Raw genomic sequence first — 24,098 nt, 5'->3', positions numbered from 1 at the left:
ATACAACTAGAACTACTGCCTGGTTGTTATATGCCTTTGTGAAATAAAAATTGTTTGACAGTAGAAGACGAGTGGTAGGTCAAAAAGCTTTTATTTGCTTGTATTCCTAACAAAACTGAAAAAGAAACTGGTAAGAGATAAATGTGGATCCACTAGAAACTGTAATGCTTTAAAGAAGGTATATCTCCTATAAAGTTACAAAGGTCACGGTGACCTCACAATAGGTAACACTTGCAGTGACCTTTGACCCTCAAGCCCCAATATAAGTTTGTGCCAAATTTGACAAAAATCCACCAAAATGGATCTAAATCTGCTCAGTTCATCCTTGAGTCTGAGTTGACATTTGTGCCGAGGTTGAAGAAAATTATCAAAGACTTCCTGAGATTCATCTTCACAAACAAGGGATGAACATAAAACTCAGTGACCCTGACCTTTGACCCTCAAAGTCTTACCAGTTTATTTTTGACATTTTTAGAATTTAAAGAAAATCTAATTATGTTCTCTTAAGATATTGTTTTCACACGTGAATATGTGGATGAAATTCAGAGTCTTTCAGTCCTTGGTCCTCCTGGTCTACTATACACTTGTCAGGTGTGGATGTTGACTGATGACCGAAGCCACCGGCTGGACTCCTTTGTGAAGACTTCTCTTCAGTGTGTTTTTGGATATCACTGGTAAGACTGTGTGTCTAATACTGACGTGCTCAAGGGAGTGAGGAGGTGAGGGGTCTGCTGGTTGATATAAGAACGGCAGCTCTGCTACTATGAGCACCTGATCCAGCTCACTGCATACCGGGTGCCCAGGGCCCAGTGGCTGGTCCAGACACTGAGGGCCCCCTTGTGCACCTGGGTCAGCTGGGAAGATACCTGGAGAGGTGAAGCACAGGCCAGCAAAGGTCTGGAGGATGGCCATCAGGAGGCCAGACCAGTACAGGACCAAGGTTGATGTTCCCATACCTGACTTGACCTGATGAGCATGAGGCCCATTCAACTTAAACCTATAACTGCAAAACTCCAGTCAGTTCATCCTTGAGTCAGAGTGGATATTTGTGCAAAAATTGAAGGAAAAATCTCCTAAGCAGTCTTGAGATACCACGGTCACAAGGATAACCTGGACACACGGATGGACAACCCGAAAAACAACCCAGAAAACATAATGCCTAAAGCCATCAGGAAAATGAAAAACTATTTGTATGATGCAGAACAACACGGACATAGAAAACACATTAACATTAATGTCATATATACTGTAGTATGTTTCAGTATGCGGGGTTTTCTTTAATTATCTAGGCATTTCAGTGTGTGTGTGTGTGTGTGTGTGTGTGTTTAAACATTTTCATCAGTAGGGGGCAGATTTGTTCAAAGGTTGGAGGCTCATTCTAGCAGGGTGCTCAGGAAACACATTCCCACATTATCAAAACTGTCTTACACATATTTGAATGGTAAGACGTGATGGTAGGAACTGTGCTTGCAGGAATTTTTTCATTTGTATTTTTATTGTTACATGAAGCTTTTCCAGCTTTTCAAACTTCATAAAATCCAACAATGACTGGTGAACGTTTGGAGCCTCTGTCATGTTTACAATAAATGCTGAGTCTAAATGATGCTGCTGAGGCTCAGACCACACTCACATTTCCAAACAGCTGTCTTTTTTCTTTTGCAAAGCATTAAAAAAAAAAACAAATTCCCAAAAAAGTTGGGGCACTTTTGAAAATCTCATCAACCCACATTTCATTCACAATGGAACATAAAAAACGTATTAGATGTTGAACTAAAATTTACCATTTCATGAAAAAAAAGACCTCAATTTCAGTTTGATGGCAGCAACACATCTAAAAAAAGTTGGGACGGGACAACAAAAGGCTGGAAAAGTAAGTTGTAATGACATCTGAAGGAGTATTTTGCAGCTAATTAGGTTAATTGGCAACAGGTCAGTGACATGAGTTGCTATTAAAGGAGCATTTTAGAGAGGCAGTCTCTCTGAGGTAAAGATAAGCAGAAATTCATCAATCTGCCAAAAAAAAAAAAGTATCGAAAAAATTGTGGAACAATTTCAGAACCCCCCCCCCCCTCACACACACACACACACACACACACACACACACACACCCACACAGAAAATGGCTCTACACACGTTTTTCTTACCAAAAGATCATTGTTTAACTGTCCATTATGTGTTTTATCATCATTTTACTTAATATATGCAAGTCTAATTATGACAGCCTCAGAGCAGAGCAAGTCTTGTGCCCCCACTGAGGTTTCTGAGGTTTTTTTTCCTAGTCAGTATTGGATGCTGGTGATCTTTAGAGCCCTGTGTGGCCCTGCATTAAAGGTCACATATTCAACCCTTTTAATACAAGTTTATATTGGTCTCAGAGGTCCTTAAAACATGTCTTTCGGAAAAAAAAACACACCAGAATTTTTGTATATCCAAAAAAAACCTTTGTTTCAGCCCCGCTCAGAACAAGCTGTCTGACTCCGCCCCTCACAGGAAATGGATGTGGCTTAATGGATGCGGCCTGGGGGCGATGCTAACTCCCCCCACATGACATCATGAGGGGAAAATCTGAGAATGGTTTGTTTTAGCATACATTTTCTGAAAGGTGGGGAAAGAGAGGTGGGAGGGAATAGATTTTTCTAATTCGGGGGGGGGGGGGGTGTTGACAGGCCAAGGGCATATATCTTTACTAGAAAAGCTTTAAAAAGTGTGTTTTTTAAAACATGTATGATTCTGTACTGGAAATGACTGCACAGTCTCAGGAGCACTTCCTTAAATCATTGTATGTCAACACAGTTGGATGTGCCATCCACAGATGTATGGTAAAGCTGTATCATGCAAAGAAGAAGCATATATGAACACAGTCCAGAAATACATCCAAATAAATCCATCTTCTCTGGCCAGAGTTCATTTAAACTGGACCGAGACAAGTTGGAAAACTGTTCTTTGGTCAGGTGAATTAAAGAAGAAGGTGATGCTGGTTAACATGACGTGTTGCTACCAACAAAATGAGCTAATATTTTTCATGAAATGGTAAAATGTTTTCGTTTCAACTTCTGATATGTTGTCTATGTTCTGTTGTTTTTACATACACTTTACATAGCACCCACATTTTTTCTGTAATTAGGGTTGTACATTCTCACTTTCATCTTTGATACTCATTACTGACCTAACTTCAGACATGTCATTTGACCATGTGTTGTTTCTGTGTTCAGCACAAATACAAACATTCATTGTACTAGCTCTCCTGGTTTCCACAAATGCTCCAGAAAAGAAGAATTCCAAGTCCTCTTTTTAAAAGGATCCCTTTATCAGAGGTTGTGTTGCTGATCAGCTTATCTGGTCTGTGGGTTTGCAGCAGGAAGATATTGTGTAGAAGAGTCGCTGTGGTTCACTAAGCTCACTAAGGAAATGTTTAATCGGCTCACCAATGCACCAACCAAACATTTCAGTACGAAGGAAATGACCAAATTTTCCACTGGTTAGAGCCAAATATCTGTTAACCATCACCTGCTGTAGTTGTGTGTCTGATATTGTGAGTTTTCCCTCTTCGACAACAGAACAATCTCCAGTTTCAGGGAGCTTAGAGGAGTCAGCTGGCAGGGAGGAGAGCTCGGCAGCTGGAGGACTGGCTGTTTCCTGAAGTATTTATAACAAAACAGAGGATGAAGAGGAGGCTGCCATGGTTTCAGTCTACAATAGTAGAAGGGCGCGGCTGAAACTCAACACATACCTGTCCTCCTTCCCCCTCACGGGACCAGGCAGCCCTGAAAACCCTCTTGAATGAAAGAGTAGTGTAGTACAAAGAGAGTCATCCTCTTCATTGTTCAACATAAAGTAGGCCAGTGTGGTTCTATTTGTGGCCTCCTTAATGTTTAATGTTAAACATTGTATTACATCTGGCACGAATTTCAGGGGTGCACGAGAGACAAGAGTGATGCTTGTGTGGATCCACATTATGAGGACAAAATTTCCCTGTTAAGTAATAGCTTTCCTTATTATTTTTTTTCTGTACTATTATTCTTATTTTGAACTTTGGTTTCATATTTTGTCCCACTTTCTTTCCCCTCTTGGCTTGTCCCGAATAGATGCAATCTCTGACCTGCATCGCTCTGTGAAGCAGAGGTGGAATGGCCCAGGACATTCACAGAGTTTTCCCTAAACCACTCCAGTGTTGTCTTGGCTTTGTGCTGAGGGTCATTGTCATGTTGGAAGGTAAAACCTTTGGCTCAGTCTGAGGTCCTGAGACCTGCAGAACAGGTTTTCATTGAGGATATCACTGTACTTTGTTCCATCCAGCTTCCCCTCAACCCTGACCAGTCTTCCAGTCCCTGCTGCTGAAAATCACCCCCACAGCATGATGCTGCAACCACCATGCTTCACTGGTGGAATGGTATGTGGCAGGTGATGAGCCATGCCTGGTTTAGAAGGGATTTATTAGACCAGATAATCTTTTTCTTTTACAGTGTGAGAGTTTCTCTGGTGCTTTTTACAAACTCCAAGTATGAATCCAAGTGTTGCACTGAGGAGAGGCTTCCATCTTTGCCATAAAGCCCTGATCTGTGGAGGGCTGCAGTGATGGTTGTCCTTCTGGATCATAGAATCATGTCCAATCAATTTAATTTTCCAAAGGTGGACTCCAGTTGGGGTTCTGAGACATCTCAGCAGTGATCCAGACAGATGGGATGCACCTGAGCAAGTGTTGCTGAAAAGGGTCTAAATATTTAAGTAAATGTAAAGGCTGAACCCCTGAAAAATCTACTGAATGGGCCTTGTTAACATCATCAGTAGATCCATGCTGGATCGGCTGCATTTGCACCAGGCTACTGTATTAATTTGAAGTGGGCAAATGGGATTACAGTATAGAAAAAAGGGTGATTTTGTCAATTTTCTTCATTTCATAAACATTTTAAGGATTGTCCCAATCACCTGAAATTATACTGTCCCTTCCAAGGCTGCCCATAAGGGGGGATAAATGGGAACCACCTAAATGAAAGGCCCATAGAGGGCAGGAAAATCATGGTTCATTGTAAAGTTAATCTGTGATAGCCGTGTTTTACATTTTACCTGAATTAAAACCACTCTTGTCAAAACAATAAATAAATAAACTTTATTTATTTATACTGTAGTGCAATGTAACCTTAAATTTTTTTTTGATAATACTAAAAATGTGGATGGACACATTGAACCAAACCATTTGGAAAGTAATGTCACACTTCAAAGCAAAGTCATGATGTGTACAAACATCAGGATGCCAGTAGAAGCGCCTGAAACAACTGTAGGGGAAAGTTTATTTAATAATTGGGAAAAGAGGCAAAAAAGGCTGAAAAATTGGCAAAAAGAAAAAAAAAAAGGCTTAAAAGTGGCAAAAATTTGAGGAAAAAAAAAGTGAGACATTGCGAAATTAGTTTAAAGGTAGCAACCTGGGTTAACAGAGAAAAAATGGATAACAGTAGAAAAATTGGGCAAGGAGAGGAGGTGGACGAGAAAAATGGGGAAAAGTGGTTAAAAAGTGGCAAAATGGATAGAAATTAATTTAATAATTGTGAGAAAAGGCTAAAGAAGGCTAAAAATTGGCAAAAAAAAAAAAAAAGGATTATTTGTGATAAGAATTTGTTGGGAAAATGGTGAAATTGTTTCAAAGTAGCAAAATTGGTTTCAAAGTAAAAAAAAAATGGGTAAGAAATGACAAATTTGATAACAGAAAAAAAATCAGAAAGAAAAGGCAATATGGATTGGGAAAATGGAAATGGTAAATAAAAGCAGTTAAAAAGTGGCAAAAATTTGGTTAAAAGCAGCAAGAATGGGTTACAGAAGCAAAATATAGGCAAACAAGTGGCATAAATGGGTCTCTAAATTAATGAAAAGGGGTTAAAAAAGTAGCAAAAATAGGTTAACGGTGACAAAACATGGGCCAAGAAAGGCAAAATGGGCAAAAATATGAAGAAGAAAATGGTGAATGGCTGTTAAAAAGTAGCAAAAAATAGGCAAAAAGTGATGAAAAATGGCATTAAAGGCAGCAGCAATGGGTTACAGAGGTAACATATGCAAAAATGGACAAAATGGATGTCAAAAGTAATGAAAAGGGGGTAAAAAGTAGAAAAAGTGGTACAAACAGGTGAACAGAAGTGGTGAAATGTTACAGAGTTGCAGAAACTGGTCCAAGAAGAAAAAAATCAGATAACAGTGGCAAAAAACAATTGGCAAAGAAAGGCTCAAAGGGGCAAAATGGTGAAAAGCTGTTAAAAAGTGTCAAAAAATTGCTTTAAGTGGCAATAATAGGCAAAAAGTGGCAAAATAGGTTAAAAGCAGCAACAATTTGATGCAAAACTATGCACATAAGTTTTATTATTAGAAAAGGGTCTGGAATATGTGTACGATCTGATTTATGACCCTAGGATGGTATTTTCATTATTCGGATGAAGAAACAAAGACATTTTTGTTTAACTGTCTAAATCGACCTGAACTCACCTTACACATGTAAAACATTCATTAGTTCAACTAAAAACATACAGGACTAGATGAAAGTTGCTGGATTCTTTTATCAGCTGAATGAAGATCGGAGAAAAAAGAAAGGATATGAAAGGAGACGTGGATAAAAGAAACACTGTCGTTTATTTTCAGTGCTAATCTGCCACTCACAATCCCTTATACAGCCTTGTCCCAACACTATAATGCCCTCGAAGCTTTATTTGAGCCCTCTCATGTAATTGTAGTGGATGGAGTTGTCATCATTCAGTAAAATGACACTCAGGTGCGCTGTAGTCCCGCCCCCAGGAGACGGAGCGCTCTGATTGGCTGGTTCGAACAGCGCAGCCCATAAACACAGGGCAGCGGAGAACATGAGTAACTCCAGTGAACTGAAGCACCAACTGAAGATTTCCACAAGGAAAAACCGCTTTCTATCATCACAAACCACCCGGAATTTCTGCTGGGAGACTCTATATCCTTGACTACTGCTGGTAAGTGTTAAAGGTTCACTTTTAAGACGGAATATGACGGATAAAGTGTTTGTAAAGGTTTTCGCCTCAGCTGTGCAAAAGTTTGCCAACAGTTTTCATCCCCAAAATCCATGAGGGAGCCTCGTGGAAGCTGCTGTGAGATAATGCAGTGAAAACATCAGATTTTTGTGTGTACATTTGACGTTAAATCATTTTAAAGTCTCGTGAATTAAAACGACACGCCCGGGCAAGCTGTAAGATGTTCACAAATCACGCGATGATTGTCGTTATGTTTAATAGGCTATTCTTCACGTTTTTTAAAAAACGTCAACCACTCAGCTACTTCAAAGCTGAATGGCAATACACAATATAAAAAGCTTGATATTTTGTCTGTAAATACATGACATATGATTGTCACTGGAGCAGAGTTATAAACTTCGATATGGTTTAGTTAAAATCAAATTATAGTTAGAGCTGTTTGATACCAAAGCAACAAAAATAGAAGTTCCATACACCCAATATTGGGCACTTTTTAGTTTTTAGTAATCATAAACGGCAGACAAAGTGCTGCACAGTCAAAATTGTTGAAAAACAGTCAACAACAGTATGAGGTTGTCAAAATACTAGTCTGTACATTTAAGTACCATGTCTTTCAAAATGTTAAAATAGCTATTTTTTTTATGATCAATGAAAAAAAAAAGTACAGAAAACGGCTGATCTTCAGTCATATTTTTGACTAAATAGACAGGGCATTCTCTAAAGTGCACAACTATATTGACGACACTTAGAAAAGTTGGTGGGACTGATGAAATCCTTTCATAACTTCAAATGTTGCCAATTTATTTATGCAATTTAATTTTTGATGTATATTTTTAAACCTTCAATTACCCAATATTGAGAGTTATTTGGACAAATAATTAATTGTGATGACAAGCCTCCACTTGGGACACAACACCCTGATCATCAAAGGGGGTAAAGTGGCCTAAAGTAAGGTTTAAAATTGTGTAGTGAGTCCAGCTTAAGGATATGGACCAAAGATTGCAATTCCACCTGTGATGTGGGGGCAGTATGGAGCAATGTAGCCAACAGTTCAAGCCAGAGAAGTAAAACATAACAAAGAAGAATATTTTTGAACAATGGTGGAACTGGGCTCAAATTAAAAGGACATTGCTGAATTTTGCATATTTCAAATCATCAAAACTTTTCACAGTACTGTCTTACACTCTCATTTGAAAATACATCAACATCCTAAAAACTTGATATATGTCCCAGCCCTAAATAGTCTTTTTAAAGCTGCAAGGTTGGTTGTATTTTCCTTTTAAAAAATATTTCTGCTTGAATATTTACATTGTGTTCATGGACCCCTGCAAACCTGCTACTTTAGCTCAACAGCTTCCCAGTCTGGGATCAATTCATCCATCTAATTAACTTTCTACTAAGCGACATTCACTTTTACCCAACAGCTGTGTTTATGCTTATTGGTGACTCTAAGCTCAATGATGCACTTTCCTTTTCTCAAGAGCCCCAATCACATTTAAACGAAGCTGCTACTTAAACCAATTACCCTCCCTGCTGTGTACAGATTTCACTCTTACATAATGACTGTACTGTCCTGTGCGTGTTTGTGTTGATTGTGAGACAACGGCTTTCAAAGTGGAACATGCTCACTGTTATCCTTGATTGGCAGCTACGAATAAATAGGTAAGAGGATCACTAGTTTAGTGGTACATATGTAAGTTAGGAGACGTTGTCTCCTGAAGAGTTGTTAGGATACAGAGGGATTAAGTGAATGTTGCGTTGGATGAGATCACTGGGGGGAGCAGGTGGAGGTTTGGACTCTTTCCTCTTTGTAATGAAGATTTTGGATCAATAACCATTGTCTGGCATGTTTTACCCTGCTTGTTTAACCTCGGTATATTTAACAGAGCTCAACACCAGATTAAAGCATCTTTGGGTAAACAATGTTCGATTGCCTGCCAGTTCAGACTAGTGTATGCCTTTGGCCTGTCCTGTATGTTAAGGTGCACTCACACTAGACAATCCTTCCTGTGTCCGAGCACATCTGACTTGTATGTGTGCTCTGCACCATGCACATTTACCTGGCCATGGCACAGTTGAAAGAGGAGGGCTTTGGTATGGTGCAGTTGATAAAGCATGTACACAATTTGTACAACCGGTCAATGGATTTAGGTTTTTTCGGGGTCAATATCTATACCGATTATTAATAGAGCATGTAACCGATATTTGGAACTAATATGGACTTGTTATGACAAACAAAATGTAAGACTGTATATCAGAAAATGAAGGAAAATAAACTATTTAGCATCGGCTTTGTCAAGCAGCACAGTAGCGCCAGGAAACAGGAAGTGATGCTGTATACTCCCTGTGTCAGTGCCACCCAGGCCTCGGTGCTGATTGGCTGGTAGTTGTGACATCAAGCCTGTCAGAAAGTGTTATGGGCAGGCATTAGGCGAGGAAAATAGAGAGTGGAACCAAAACCAGAGGGGAAGACGCATCTTGCAGTGGAGCGAACATAGCAGACCTTTGAACTGAATGATTTTTGGCTGATTATCAGTTAAATAAAATGCAGAAAGATACCTGTAATTTGCTAAATGCCAAACATCGGCATCAATAATCGACCAGGCAGATAATTGATCTACACCTAATTTGGACACAACATAACTGAAAAATTCAGAAGTGATTGATAAGATGTTAAAGGGCTTTGTCTAACCAAACTGACTCAAAATAAGCCGCAAAGTTTCAAACATGTTATCCGTGTTGTTCTCCATCGGCTCTCAACTGCTCAGTCTCATTAAAGTAAAATAGCTAAGTGTGGCTAACTGTTAGCTACCTGGTACATCCGCTGAGGTAGCAGTTTTGTTCCAGCTCTTGTTAGTCAACTGTACTTTGTACAATAACAAATCATATTTTAAAATTCACAAACCAATAAATAATCAATAAATTAATTTAAGCTTTGCGCTAACTTCACATAGGAACAGGTAGAGGCAACAAATGTCTTTTAAGATTTATTTTAGGGCTTTTTATGCATTTTTTTGACAGAGGAGGACAGAAGACAGAATCAGGCACGCCTTAGATCATCTGCACCGCAAATATAATGTTTTTGAATTAAGTATTTTAAACTTCATTGCACTGTAAAATAAGCAGAATCAACTGTGAACAACCATCTTCAGCACAGGGCTTCCGCAGCAAACTGAATATTTAGCTAAATTACATTGCAACACTAAATAAATATAAGTATACGAAGAAATATCCGCATAAAAAAATCTTCAAATAAGTAAATAGCCAATGATTCAGCTAAATGGGATATATCAAGGGGCTATTGCAGCAGGAAACAATAAAAGGTCAAGTTTTCAAAACTTGGAAATTGATAAAGAAGAGCAAGCTGCTCCTGAAAACCCCATGTTTCCTGATGTGGGTGTTCACAATAGAAGTCCTTGCGAAAAACAACTACAGGCTTTTACTGTGAAGGATTTGTTACAGGATTTTGTTTATCATTGATTTCACTTAGCAGTTACAGTCAGTTAGAGGCTTCTCAACCTCGCTGAAGGCCACAGCTCACTACTTTGAATCATCATGGACTCAAAACCAGCAAGTCATGAGTTAAAACACCTTTAAACAGCTGTTTAAGTTGTAATAAGAGTTGCTGCAGCTCTTATTAAAGCCACAAACAGGACTACAGAGTACTGCTGCTTAATGTTGCTGGTAATACAGACATTAAACTTGGAGAGGAGAGAACACCTTTTGCCTCATACTTTTACTTCATATTAATCACACAAACAAAAACGGGTGACATTTGAGTCGCTGTCTGAGTGAAATATGATGATGGGTGGACCCAGACTGAGCTGCTGTCTCTCACACAGACAGCTGCCACAGCTGAAATCCACTTGTAATCGGCTGGTTGGCAGGTGTTAATAACAAGCCCTGATGTTAGGAGTGATGAAGGTTGTGAAAATCACCCCATCCCTATAGTCTCTATCCTCCTATAACTGTTAACATTATGACAATTATGCTTTTATTTAACAAACAGAGAATTTCAATGCAAACTTTTAGTTTTCAGACAGCAACATTGTGACTCCTCGAGCTCTTTTCCAGTCACATTACTGAAGCTACTTGTACAGTCATATAAGCTAGTGGTGTACTGAAATGTTTAACAGACTGTCACCTATTACTTCAACACCAGTTGAACTGTGACACCGGTTTTGTGCATCAGACTAAATAAGTGATAAAGTGGCGTGCAAGTTAAATCTTTATATTGTTTATTTATTATAAATGATCTCTCACAGCACAGACTTTGGGAAACACTTTGGGAAACACCGGTCTGTGGGGTTGGAGTTTAGTCACTCAAGCTTTGATTCTGCATTTTATGTGTTGTAAAATATTTTTTCATATTGGCAGTCATACATTAAAACTGATGCATAACAGAAGCTTCCATTATTGGGCGAATAATACATGGGCTGGATTCTTGTCCATAACGATTTGCAAAGATAATCAAATTGTAATTTATTTTTCCAAATATTGTGATTTAATATGCATTGATTCTTGGGTTAATCTTGTGTGTTTCTCAGTAAAATCAAGCAATAAATAATTCCATAAATAATACCACGTGTATTGAAAACAATGATATTGTTTCTGAAGCAATTACTCCACAGTAGCATGAATCTGAATAAAAGGGTGCAACAAGCTTTAAGCTATAAAAGAGGCAGCTGGGGTGGGGGAGATGAGGCTGGCCATCAGCTGATCGCAGCTGCAGTATGACTTTCATGAAGTACTGCTAGGTTTCATCAGTTTTAGATAGTGAGTATTCGATTTTTGCTTGTTTGCAACTGTGATGTTATTTGCTTTGTTTAAGGGCATCATTTTTATGTCACTCATTTTGATGAAGAAAAACATACATAAAACACTAAAAGGAGGACTTTTGTAAACCATTATAAAAAATTTGACATTTGAATGTTTGCATAATGTGCATAAAATCTCTGCCGCTGTATAAAAATGATTTATTGAACTTGTATTTTGACACATTTCATGTTAAAGAGATATTGCAACTTCTGCGGTTTGAAAATTGCAGTAGGCCATATTGCGATTTAATCTAATTTGCTATCAATTGCCCAGCCCTATTGTCCATTGTGCCCAGACAATCACAGGTGATAAATTATGTGAAGTCTTTGTATGTGACGGTCCTCGTTTCCTGATGGAGGAAGAAGGATGGAGTAAAGGGCCTGCAGGTGCTTCCTTAAACCAGGAAAAGATCATTTCACACACTGGTGATGAAGTAACCATGGTGTTTATTTTTGACTTCACAACAACAACTTTTATGTACTCTTCCTTGTTGTTTAGCTTCAAAATCAGGCTGACCAGTCGTTTCCTTTCCTTTTTAAAGAATATAACAAAGTCTTTAAAAAAGGGCGTGTACTTTAAAAGCTATGAGTTCACTAAAAGTCATCAACCTCTCCAGCAACTTTAGCGTCCACGTGACTTTGTTTACTTGGAGTTCAGTGTGTCAAACTGAAGGTGTCGTCGTTATGTTGTTGTCCTTTTAGCCCGTATCGTGATCGGTCACCGGATCACGGGCTGAACAATACACGGCTGTGTTTGAGACAAAGCTGTCGCTGCTACTCTCAGTGAATGAGTGCACACATGAGTAACAGCCCCAATTCAGCTATCTTCATAATCACCATCTGCTTGATGTTTGGCATCAGGCCCTGCAGAGTGGATCTGCCAGGGGTCCTGAAAGTTAAGACCGGGACCCACACACACACAACCACAGACGGAGCAGAAGAGACAAAAGAGGCTTAATGAGTTAAAAATGCACGTGGGCACATATGGGCTGTGATACTGCGTGTGTGGACACAATAGAGATGATAATGAAATCTTGGATTAGCACTCGTGTATCTAGGGTACAGCTTACAGGAGGGTGGGGGTGGGTGTGGCTGGTCATTGGTAATATGTGTTTATGAAGGGGTTTGTTTGTCAGTGGGTTGTTTAGTTACTGTGACATCATGCATTATTCATAGATGGTGGTTTGAGTTGATAACATTTAAATTGCATGAGGTAAAGGACTATTTTGTTACAATACAGTATTCAAAGTTCCAGTTAAGGCTATGAAGTGAATTTAGATTTCAGTAGGTAGTTCTAGATGTTTATGAACCACAATTAATTTAATATTTATACCTTTTCATTAGCTATAATGTCAAATAACTCTACCAACAAGAGTATTTTTATCTAAATTTGTGGTTTTAGTGCCTGTCAGGTGTCAAAGTGCCTCACATGAAATAACTCAAACCACCTTTTTAAAGATAAATTTTTCCCGTGGAAAATTCTTTGTAAGTGATTATACCATCAAATGAAAGCAGGGGGAGATTTTTAGTTTAACATGCAGAGGACACCTGCATGTTACCAGGCAACATAAATACAGACTCATTCAGCCTACTTTATCACTGCCTATTAGCTAAAACTAAAATGTTGCTTGAATTTAGATGTTTTTTTGGGGCATATTACCTCAATAAGAGGCATAAAGAACTGCAAACAGAAATATCAGATTAATAGCCGGCTAGAAAGTAATTGAAACACCTGAATTTAATAATTAACCGTTCTGGCCAATCAGATCCATTGCCCCAGGTGTTTAAAATCAAGCACTTAGCCATGCAGTCTCCAGTTACAAACATTTGTGATACTAAATGGGTCGTTCTTAAGAGCTCAGTGACTTCAGGCATGGACTGTGATGGATGGCACCTTTGCAATAAGACTAGGGCTGGGTAATTAATCGAAAATTCAATTAAATTGCAGTTTGGCCTGCTGCAATTTTCAAATCACAGAAGGTGCAATATTTCTTTAACCTGAAATCTATGTTAAACTGTTTTAAAACTTTTTTTCTTGCAGCAGAGACATTATTGATTACATATGTATGCAATCATTCCAGTGCCTCTTTCTAGAATGGTCTACAAATAATCCTTTCTTCATTTTTTAACTTTCTTATTGAAAATGACAATACAACAGATCGTCTCCAGTTTACAATACAAGTCAAAATCATCACAATTAGGTATTTTTTTCAAAATTGTTCAGCCCTTGTTTAGTCTAATATTGTGTTCATTGTAATATAGAATGATTTATTCCTTGTGTTTGTTGAAAAATACAAAAGATGAGGAACTCAAGGAATAATCACATTTTAAATCACAATTGCAATATTTGGTAGAAAAATCACAATTTGATTTTTTTTCCCAAATCGTTTAGCCCAAATATACTGTTAAGGAAATTTAATCCCTACTGATATTACACAGCATTTGAGGAACAGCAGCAATTTGGCCAGTAAGACAAAGACCAATGCTCTGATCAACACTCTTCCGGTTCTGTGACTGTAGAGTGCTGAACTTCCACTGGCATCAATGTAAGCACAAAAACTGTCCTGCTGGAGCATCATGGAACGGGTTTCCATGCCAGGCTTTCTGTTCCAACATCAGTGCCTGATCTCATAAATACTCTACTGAATGAATGGGCACAAATTCCCACAGAAATGCTCGACATTCTTATGGAAATATCATAAGGGTGTTTGTCGGTGTAATGGTCAGGCGGCTGAATACTTTTGTCCATATTATGTATTTGGCTGTGCCAGATACAATGTACTCTGTTTTAAATTTAGACAAGTCAACCGATCTAGATTAAATTTTGTGGTTAATCAAACAGTGAAATTGGTTGCTGGGAACATCCTTAGCTTTTTATGGCTATCTGCTGTTCTGCAGTTTTTACACAACAGTGATGTTTACAACATATTTTTCCTCAGACCACAAAATGAGCACCATTTCTCTAAATTAGTTATATTGAGCTCAGTCCAACTGCATCAAAATAATGTAAACCATAGCCATGATACAAAGATGGATTAATATTTGTATGCTATACGAGACACCATTACTTGTTCACATAAATATTCTTATTTGCTGTGGTGAATTAAGAATTTTGGGTTTATTGCCTTTAATTGTATCCCATTAACAGTGAATTTGTAGTTGATTACAACACTTTGGGCTGCTAAATATTCTTGAATTCAAACATGGCAGTACCACCTTTAATCACTTTTAATTTTTACTTATTTATTGTTGCAGCATTTTTATTGATGCCACTAGACTGCCACATGTAGGATCAAGATGACAAAGATGCTGTAGTTGTCCTTTCTTTCTGTAGTTTGTGTCTGATTGTTGAAGATTTGTTGCAGCATATGTTTCTCCATCATGTATTAGCACCAGTGAGGCTGATTAGGGTGAAAGGTGCCCCAGTTTTTAAATCCTGCCACAATCCCAACACACACACACCAGCAGGGATTATTAATGTGACAAAGAAATGTAGCTAATTAGGCTGAGCTCGTTGACCCTTGACCTCTCTGGTCTCCTTGGTCCAACCTTGAGCAGTAAGGAAGGGGCGAGGGGGGGCTTATGGTAGGTGACCCTGAAAGCTTGTTATATGGCAGATCAGGGGTGTGTTTGGACTTTGGTTTGCTCCTAATTATGGGGAAATAATCCCTGATTATTAGCCAAACTCCGGGGCAGAGAGTCACTTTCTTGACGTGATTAGATTTAAAAATATAACGGATAAACGTTGTGTTCAAGTTAGCTGGATTCTGTCAGTACTTACAGCTTCACGCCCCAGTTCATTGATTTAATGAACTCGTTATAATCACTTCATATTATTATGGGATGTTTGTCAGTTACTGATTAAAGACTAACAGTCATGTTGGTGCTGTCGTGTGTTCAGGTGTTTTGAACTGCCGCCTGTGCTGTGACTGAAACAGGCAGTTGGTCGGTCTTTGTGTGAGGTCAGCAGAATCACCTCGGCTCGGGCGTCCTGCCAGCTCTCCTGCAGCTTAAAGGATGCAGAGCCCGTCTAACTGATCTCTGACATCATGCAGGGAGCTTTTTTTTTCTTTAAAATCACTTTATAAATAGATAATGTTTAATCCGCTATAGTTCAGACGTAGTAACGTGCTCAGTCACAGTCTGAGAAGGATGGGTCTCCCAGTCTAGGTTACTGGGACGAAGTGGACGTAGCTGTGGCCTCTATACGTTACAAAGAAACCAGAACACATGACAGGTCATTTGATTACAAACACACTCTGCCCACTCATTCATCCATTTAATCCTATAAGTTAAGATTGCCTGCTATAGAGCTTCTCCTCCTGTAGCTCATGTTAAACATAGTTTGAATATTTACTGCTGCTGAAAAATGTTGCTTGTTCAGTTTGTTCATGTTTCAGGGTAAGAATCGTGTTGTGGAATCTCCTCCTGTTATTAAGAGGCTGAGTTCAGGGAGCTTCTTGTAACTTAAAGAGAATTTTAAGGAACTCCTTGAATTAAAGGGGAATTCCAGTACTTTTTAAACTTCGGCCCTATGGGGCCTAAATGGCCTAGTGGTTAGCTGGCACACACATCTCTCTTCATATTTCCTACTCCATTCAGTGTCCTATTTAATGCAAAAGCTCCAAAGTAAATCTTTAAATAAAACGAATTTTGGACTAAAATAATGTTGATGAAAGAAATAATGATGAAAGCTTGTTTGCTGCTGACCACAGCTGTCTAATTAGTGGTAATGGCTGTGATTGTGTCTGGCTGCAGTGTTATCTGCCAAGGCCACAGACTATGAATTTCTTTCCTGTGGTTTTCTATTTTTACCTCCTGTTTTGTCTTTAATCTGTTAAAGTGTATAAATACAGCAAGATGACAGAAGTAATGGATGGAATTTGATAACATGTATTTAAAAGCCTGAAATAAAGAAGAAAAAAATAACTCAAAGGCCACAGACTATGTAAAACATGGACAAATAGTCTGTCGTCACCTGTTGCTTTAATTAGAGATGTTCTGAATAAGCTGCAACCCTCTGCGGTTGAAAAATGAAGCCAGTGAACACATGCATAAAGCTGCAGTTTAGTGCCTTCTTAAGGCTGCTATGTCTTGGGCTGGACAATATGGGAGAAAAAATTAATATATATATTTTTTCTTATTTGGGTCTTAGTCATTTTCTGATTCCAGATATCAAACCATGCAGCCCTCTGACACCAGCTCTGAATCACAAATACACACAAGGAAGACGAGCGTGGACAGAGTGACTTATTTCTTCGTAAACTCTACAAATACTGTTCTACCTGTACTGCTTAAATGTTTGTCAACTATCAGCCCTTACTATGTCCTGTAAATTAAACTGGCAAGTCCATGCCATTACCTGTCCTTGTATTAACGAGCACCTGATGTGGTTCTGATGCTAGCAGGGATACACCTGCTTAAGATCTGCCCCATGTTAGGAGCTCCGATATTTCAATCAGACCTGTTGCCACAGGTGTATTAGATAAAGTACCTAGCCATGCAGTCTCCATTTGCAAACATTTGTGATACTAAGTGGGTCATTCTGAGCAGCTCAGTGACTTCATGTGTGTTGCTGTGATGGATGCCATTTTTGCAATAACACAGTTCAGGAAACAACCTCCCTTCTGGATATTCCACAGTCAACTTTAAGTGATATTATTATAAAGTGGAAGTGTTCAGGAACAACAGCAACAAAGCAGAAGACTATGTAAAAACACAGAGCAAGGTCAAAGGTCCATGGCTCATAAGAGTTGCTAACACTGCTGATTCTATAGCTGGAGAATTCTGAACTTCCACTGACATTAATATAAGCACAAAAAAAAATATAACCTAATGGTGTGGGGCTATTCTTCAGGTTTTGGGCAAGGGGTAAACCAGTGTTAATTTCGTCGACTAAAACTATTCGACAGCCTTTCCTTCCGTGACAAAAACTAGACTAAAACTAACAAAAATAGATCTGTGATGACTAAAACGGACGAAAACTAAGTTTAGTTTTTGTCAAAATGACTTAAACTAGACTAAAATGTAATTTAGTTTTCATCGGGCACTTAAAATCTGTGATATTTCTCCACTGTGGGTAAATCTGTCAAAATGCAATGCATCTATATCCCTTCTGCCTCTCAGCTGTAGAAAGCAGGGACCCCGGGTTGGCAGAGTGCAGAGAACACACTACCATGATTTGGCACCAAATTAGGCAAGAAAATAAATGCTTAGACTAAAAGTAAAGACTAAAATGTGAGGACTTTTTATGTACTAAAACTAGACTAAAACTAAAAAGGGTAGAAATGACTAAAATGGGACTAATTCTAAAATGCATTTCTTTTAAAGACTATAACTAAAATTAAAAATAGCTGCCAAAATTAACACTGGGGTGAACAGATTGGTTTTTCAGGGCCAATACCGATTTATTAGTGGTGCATGAGACAGAGAACTGATACGCATTTCTTATGCTTTACAAAATGCACTTAACGTGGCAAAGTAAAAGCGCATGATCAAAAAAATGGAGGAAAATGATCAATTTAAAGCTATCTCTATCAGCATGAGAAACGGCACAGAGCAATAGCAGCAGGATAACCAAATGGTTCCATACACTTATTGTGTCAGTGGTAGCCAGGCTTAAGTGGTGATCGGCAGGTACTCATGTCACATCCAGCCAATCAGATTGTTTTGTATACGGGACCTTTGGGGAGACTTTGAAGAGTGAAAATTAAGCCAGATGAGCCAAAGTGGCAACATTTTTGGTTAATTAACTTTGCAGATTTTTGGTGAAATAAAGTGCTGATACCAATAATTGGCCAAATGCAAAATATCAGCATCAAAAATTGGCCAGGCTGATAATCAGTCCACTCATAGTTTGGGCCAGGCTCATTATCTCCAGTGAAGGACAATCTTAATGCTTCAGCATACCAAGACATTTTGGACAATGCTATGCTTCCAACTTTGTGGCAACAGTTTTTGGAAAGCTCTTTTCTATTTGAACATGACTCCTCATAAATGCCCCTTCAGAATGAATGGCCACACATTTCTATCATTATCTTTTCCGTATTGTACTATAAAGAACTTTGAGGAAGAATCTGAGTCTGTAAGGGACAAAAGAAGCACTTTGACTTCCTGTTATTCATTTTGGAGGCAAAGTGAGTAACATGTTAAAAATAGAGACGTAGTTTATAAAATACTGGCATTCCCCTTGAGCTCTTTTGTGTTTCATTGACTGCTGCTGGTTTTCTCAGCTGCAGAACTTAACATTTACACTCAGACAATGACAGCCAAGAAAGTTTGACTTTTTTTTTTAACTGTAAACAGTCTGTGGAGATCATGTTGGATAAAGACTTCCCTGAAGAATCAAAGGAGGCCAGTCAGGAGACCAGCCTGTTTTGAGTAAATAAAGGCCGATTGTATCTTCTGTTTGACGCCAAGGACAATCTTATCTCTCGGCAGCTCACGTTAGACTCGGTGTTTGAGCTGAAGGTCTCTATATGCTGATCTGGAGTCAGCTTTCAGGGGTTTTTCTGCTGGTTGAGGAGATGTAAAGCAGAGCAGGAAGCCTGATCCTGAGTCAGCACCGAGGGTCTTTAGAAATCCTGGAGGTGACCCGATGGCGTGTGGTGAGCCGAGGATTAGCATCAACAAATCAAAATGGGATTGGCAGGTGGCTCCCACTCATTCAAGCCTTTAAGATGGACTTTAGTCCCACTGTCTCACCTCTGAGGAAAGATGGCTCGAACAAGGACGAAGGGAAAGAGGCCAGGAAATGTTTTAATCCTGCTTGAAGGGGGGGGTAGTCTTTTAGTAAGAGAACCATCGGGAGCAGGCGTGTACAGGCCCAGGGGGGAAGTGAATAGCTTTAGAAAGTATGGTTTGATTGAAGACGTCGGGCTCAGTTTAACAAATAAACGGCTGACTTATATTTACTTTGGGTAACTGAATGAATATCTCTCAGCAACAAGGCCCCATCTGTAATGAAAAGGGGGAAGCCGGGCTTTAAATGAAACGCTCCTCTGACGGGGTAATTAAGTCCAGACACAAAGGGCTCAGCAGGAAGGAGTTTAATAGATGAGGAGTTAGTATTCTCCGGGGGGACGCCGGGTCCAGCAGAACCCTTTGGACTGCAGGGAAAGGCTAAGGGTGGCAGGAGGTTTATTGGTCCAGAGAGCTGGCCCACAGCCACCTCGCACTGCGGGTACACCACAAGGACACACAAAGATATTACTCATCCGTTTCTGTCTGCTCATGTTATCAAAGAAAAGGCCTAAAAATAGGGCCTCTGAACACGAAAAGCTCAAACAAGATTGTTCTCAGAAGTATTTAAACGAAGATGCTTTCAGGAGTGAAGTAGGACTGAAGGACTGGGAAAAACACGAGTTTGATTACAGCAACATTTAATCATAAAATAACAGGGCTAACAAAGATTATATATTCTGTAGTGGTAAAAATGGATTTATTCAGACTCCTTCACTTCTTTCTATCTTATGTTGCACTCTGATGCTATATTAACCTTGTAAAGCAGATGGATACGCCCGTTTCCTTGTTTCTCACTGGCAAATCCATCTTGCAAAGCTCCCATCTGAACTGTTTGGGCCCGGTTAGAAAGTGACAGGACCAATCGGCAACGAGGGGCATTACTTTCAGGCGCAGCAGTGTCGTGATGTAAACAAGCAGCAGCAAGAGCTGGTGCAGTTATGGAGGAAGAGATTAGCGTGGATGCTGCTCAAGTGCCAGTTTTATCAGAACTTGACGACATTTCTTCATTAAAAGAAGAAGAAAGAACAGCAGTGAGTTGTTTTCTTTTCAAAAACGACAAAAGTTGAGTACTTACATGTCTATAGTCGCCATGTTTTGCATTATTCCTCAGTGGCTGCGCACGCGCAGCTCGACAGCGGCTACGTCACGTGTTTTGTTGCTCTGATTGGCTCGTAGAGATGTGACAGACAGAACGTTCACCCAATCACACTCTGAGTTTTTTTTGAATCCTCTGCCTTTTCTCAAACGTTTCCTGTTGAAGAGTTCCCAGATGGATGTGTGAAACAAAGTAGCTACTTATTTGTAAAGCACTTTTCATACAAAACAATGCAGCAGAAAGTGCTTTACATACAAAAAATGGATAGAAGCCACCTACCCCTCTCCCCCAGCCTGTAGTCCAATACATGACATTTGGAAATATGTCAGAAATAAAGGAAATTGTAAGAACAGGAAGTTGCATTTTGAGGAAAAACTATCTTGACTTCATAATTGGGAAACGCTGGAGGTTAGGTGAAAAGTGTCAAAACAAAATAACATCATCAAATCAAGATCTAATGTAGTAATAATGGAATAAAAAGATGTTAGAATAACAATAAAACACAAAAAATAGCTCTGTTAAAATGTTCTAAAATAAGAAAAGAACAGAACTTGGTAAATTATGATAAAATAATTGTATTATAACTATATTGTCTATTACATCTTTAAACAGTCAGATGGTTGCTTAAATGTAGAATAGAGCCAATCAAGCCTTATTCAGAAAGAGGGCTGAAGACTTTGATTGAACACCTCATCTCTCGTTTGCATTTTTGATTGTCCCTTTAGTAAATGAAACACTAGATATTTGGTTCTGCAGCTGTTTGCATGCTAAAAAATTGAGTCACATGACGTTAAAGGATGTTTGTGTAAAGTTTGTTTTGGAGTTATTTAAGGGGAGTGTTGTAAAAACTTGCGCAATGATCCGTGAAGAACTCTGATGTCGTAACAGAGGGCTTAAGACTTCAATAGACCTTTTTCTTTTCTTTAGGTGGTTTTTTGCTTGTAAAGACAGATGAGAAGTGTGCACAGAGAAGCTTTCAGTTAGAATAAGCTAAAAACTCTCAAAAGTGCATGAACCTCCCTGGAGATATTCAAATCTGCACATGGACGACTTTTATTTCATTTTCTAGCCATGCGTTCTCTATTTTTATTCCCCTGACAAACACAAAGCCATCCTATAGTGAGAAATCAAATGGACATCGCTGCCCGAGCATTCTACTTTTATTCATTACATAATGCGTTCTCATTTCTTTTGGCACTTCTGCACGGGTGCACGCATGTACAGCGAGAGCGCCGCGGGCTGCATGTGTGTGCCACGTGCTGCGTGTGTTGTGATGACGGAGCGTCGTGGAGGTGGATGCGCTCTGCTGTCTGGAATAGCGCTGATCCTCTTAAATGATTACCAGAGAGAGGGAGAGATAGGCGACCTGTGTGGGGAGCACGCGGACAGATGTCTCACCCCCCCACTCAGAGCAAAACACATAGAGCATCTATGTTTAGGCAAGACGACAAGAAGCTCTAAGTAGATCTCTCTCCTTTAATTGACTCCAAGTCCATTATAAAGCTCATTGGACCAGGACGAGAGCAGTTTAGTTAATTTATTCAGCACCTTTCCCTGTCAGGAGGCAGACTGTAAGTGAAGGACTAAAAAGAGAAAATAGGACACTGAATAAATTAAGTTTTAGCTTTATTATATCATTAATCCTCTCCAATTTGACTATTAATGTAAGCTAGATTTGTAAAAGTTTCTTTGTGGAGTTCCTTCATAATTAAGCATTGTGTATTGATGATGGTCTTGCAAAGATGTCTGCAGAAATTGCAGTTGTATAATGCTAAAGTAAGAGGATATCTTTGGAATGTTTCAGGAAAACTGTCATGTCCTACTCAGACTGCAGGTTCTAGACATGATACTCCCACCGCATGATGTTGGTCATCCTGAACAAAGGTCACAGAGGCTTACTGGGGGAATGAAGTGATCCCTTATCTGTGCCGGCTTTGGAGGTGGCAACAGAGGCGAGACGAGATCGGCGGAGTCAGCGGAGGAGAGCAGAGCGTGCGCATGTCTGTGTGTATGTCAATGTGTGCACTCACGCTTCAGTGAGCCTTTAACGCACTGAGAAATGACTGATATCATACCGCTGCTCAGGGATGCACCGACGCTCTGGTTCAGTATCAGCGATAGCCCCGTAGATAGACATCAGCAACTTTAGTGTGCAAACAAAGCTTTGCCCCCCCTGAGATCTTTGATGTGCACCCACTGGCCACTTTATAAGGTACACCTTGTCCCTTTTGCCTTCAGAACTGCCTTGAATCTTCGAGGACACATTTGGTCCATATTGACATGATGGCATCATGCTGTCATGTTTTTTACACCAAATTCTGGCTCTACCACTTGAATGATGCAGCTGAAATTAAGACTCATCACACCAGGCAACGTTTTTCCACTTGTGAATTGTGGTGGATTGGTACCTGTTGTGGTCTTCTGCTGCTGTAGCCCGTCTGCTTCAAGGTTTAGTGTGTTGTACATACAGAGATGCTATTCTGCTTTTTTTGGTTGTAACAAGTGGTTATACGAGTTACTGTTGCCTTTCTATCATCTTCAACCAGTCTGCTCATTCTCTTCTGACATCAACAAGGCGTTTTTATCCACACAACTGCCACTTAAAGGATATTTTCACGTTTTCAGGCCAGTCTCTGTAAACCCTGGAAATGGTTTTGCATGGAAATCAAGCGGCAACCTCCAGTCCTGAAAAATGAAGCCAATGCAGAAGTGCAAAAAATTGCAATATAGCGAGTGTCCACTTGAGGCTGGCTGCAGGAAGTCACGTATGCAACATGTTAACAAAACTTTTTTACTCTAGAAATAGACTGTTAAACAGCCTGGTTAAATAAACGAAACTTGTCTTTTTAGCTAATATCTTCATGAGTTCACACTGTAAGGGGGTTGAATTTTTTTGTACCACAATCGTTTCGATAATAGTTGGGAAAAACCTCACTGTGCACTGATTGCCACGTCTTATTCGAGATGGTTTGACAGACAGATGCTACTACCAGAAGGCTAGCTTTTAGTGATGGCTTAGCTGACAGAAAGTCGAGCTCAGTGGGCGGGCTTGTCTGCTGTTAGGTCGATCCAAAGTTCGGTTGAGACAGCGATTTCAATATGGAGTCCGTCATGGATTGGCCATTGTAATCAAACGGCTCACGTCACACAGGCTTTGTCCAATTCTTTATTCAGTCTATGGTGAAAATCCAAGTAGATTCACAGTTTCTAAAATACTCAGACTGGCCAGTTTGGCACTAACAACCATGCCATGTTCAAAGTCACATAAGTTCCCTTTCTTCCCTATTTGGATGCTCAGTTTCTACTTCAGCAAGTCGTCTTGACCACATTGCTGCCTTGTGATTGGCTGATTAGCTATTGGTGTTAAGCAAATTAACAGGTGTACCTAATAAATTGGCCAAGGAGTGTAAAGTGTAAATAACAGCAGCCCCAACACTGAGCCCTGAGGCACTCCTTTTATAACCT

The 24,098-nt window shown here is 39.4% G+C and overlaps 1 protein-coding gene across 1 annotated transcript in view; it reads left to right on the top strand.

Moving 5' to 3' along the window:
* Positions 1-6,830: 6,830 nt before the first annotated feature.
* Positions 6,831-24,098, top strand: part of gas2l3 (growth arrest-specific 2 like 3) — a 46,809-nt gene continuing 29,541 nt past the window's right edge. The window contains exon 1 of the mRNA XM_041780512.1: positions 6,831-6,959. The gene's annotated coding sequence lies outside the window, so the exon portion shown is untranslated. The remainder of the gene's footprint in view (positions 6,960-24,098) is intronic.

The sequence above is a fragment of the Cheilinus undulatus genome, linkage group 23 (genome assembly GCF_018320785.1).
Source record: "Cheilinus undulatus linkage group 23, ASM1832078v1, whole genome shotgun sequence".
In the NCBI taxonomy this organism is placed as follows: Eukaryota; Metazoa; Chordata; class Actinopteri; order Labriformes; family Labridae; genus Cheilinus; species Cheilinus undulatus.
This window is presented reverse-complemented; position numbering and strand designations above follow the sequence as displayed.